Genomic DNA, 1,676 nt, shown 5'->3' on the forward strand with positions numbered 1-1,676 from the left:
GTTTCTTTCCTGGTGAGTTTCTAATAATGAACAGTGCTTAGGGCAAGGTTTCTACTGGGTTTGATGGAAACTGGTTTACTATAATTCATATATATATATATATATGTATTTTAGGAGAACTATAAGAGACGATAAACTTAACCTGTATGCAGGTCAGGAAGCAACAGTTAGAACTGGACATGGAACAACAGACTGGTTCCAAATAGGAAAAGGAGTACATCAAGGCTATATATTGTAACCCTGATTATTTAACTTCTATGCAGAGTACATAATGAGAAACACTGGGCTAGAGGAAGCACAGGCTGGAATCCAGATTGCCGGGAGAAATATCAATAACCTCAGATATGCAGATGACATCATCGTTATGGCAGAAAGTGAAGAACTAAAGAGCCTCTTGATGAAAGTGAAAGAGGAGAGTGAAAAAGTTGGCTTAAAGCTCAACATTCAGAAAACTAAGATCCAGTCCCATCACTTCATGGCAGATGGATGGGGAAACAGTAGAAACAGTGGCTGACTTTATTTTTTGGGGCTCCAAAATCACTGCAGATGCTGACTGCTGCCATGAAACTAAAAGACGCTTACTCCTTGGAAGGGAAGTTATGATCAGCCTAGACAGCATATTAAAAAGCAGAGACATTACTTTGCCAACAAAGGTCCGTCTAGTCAAGGTTGTGGTTTTTCCAGTGGTTATATATGGATGAGAGAGTTGGACTGTAAAGAAAGCTGAGCGCCGAAGAATTGATGCTTTTGAACTGTGATGTTGGAGAAGACTCTTGAGAGTCCCTTGGACTGCAAGAAGATCCAACCAGTCCATCCTAAAGGAAATCAGTCCTGAATATTCATTGGAAGGGCTGATGTTGAAGCTGAAATGCCAATACTTTGGCCACGTGATGCGAAGAGCTGACTCATTAGAAAAGACCCTGACACTGACAAAGATTGAGGGCAGGAGGTGAAGGAGGCAACGAAGGATGAGATATTTGGATGGCATCATCAACTCCATGGACATGAGTCTGAGCAAACTTCAGGAGATAGTGAAGGACAGAGAAGCCTGGCATGCTGCAGTCCATGGGGTCACAAAGAGTGGGACACTATTGAGTGACTGAACAGCAACAACAAAGCCTAAATAGAATAAATAAGAAACATTTTAATTAGAAAAGCTTTGTAGAACTAGTTCACTTTGTTTTTCAGGGATGGGATTCTGAAAATATATTAATGCAAAATAATGTTTACAAAATATACTTCAGAACCAGAACACAAATGGGCCACAGCAAACGTCTGAAATGTTAGCCAAGAATATCAGTTCAGTTCAGTTCAGTCGCTCAGTCGTGTCCGACTCTTAGCAACCCCATGAATCGCAGCACGCCAGGCCTCCCTGTTCCTCACCATCTCCCAGAGTTCACTCAAACTCATGTCCATCGAGTCAGTGATGCCATCCAGCCATCTCATCCTCTGTTGTCCCCTTTTCCTCCTGCCCCCAATCCCTCCCAGCATCAGAGTCTTTTCCAATGAGTCAACTCTTCACATGAGGTGGCCAAAGTACTGGAGTTTCAGCTTCAGCATCATTCCTTCCAAAGAACACCCAGGGCTGATCTCCTTTAGAATGGACTGGTTGGATCTCCTTGCAGTCCAAGGGACTCTCAAGAGTCTTCTCCAACACCACAGTTCAAAAGCTGTCT

General features: G+C 42.8%; 1 protein-coding gene across 1 annotated transcript in view; it reads right to left on the bottom strand.

The window, feature by feature from the left end:
* Nucleotides 1–1,676, bottom strand: part of SUCLG2 (succinate-CoA ligase, GDP-forming, beta subunit) — a 273,120-nt gene that overhangs the window by 139,453 nt on the left and 131,991 nt on the right. The gene's annotated exons all lie outside the window — the stretch shown is intronic.

Source organism: Bison bison, unplaced genomic scaffold (genome assembly GCF_000754665.1).
Source record: "Bison bison bison isolate TAMUID 2011002044 unplaced genomic scaffold, Bison_UMD1.0 scf7180017864343, whole genome shotgun sequence".
Classification (NCBI taxonomy): domain Eukaryota; kingdom Metazoa; phylum Chordata; class Mammalia; order Artiodactyla; family Bovidae; genus Bison; species Bison bison.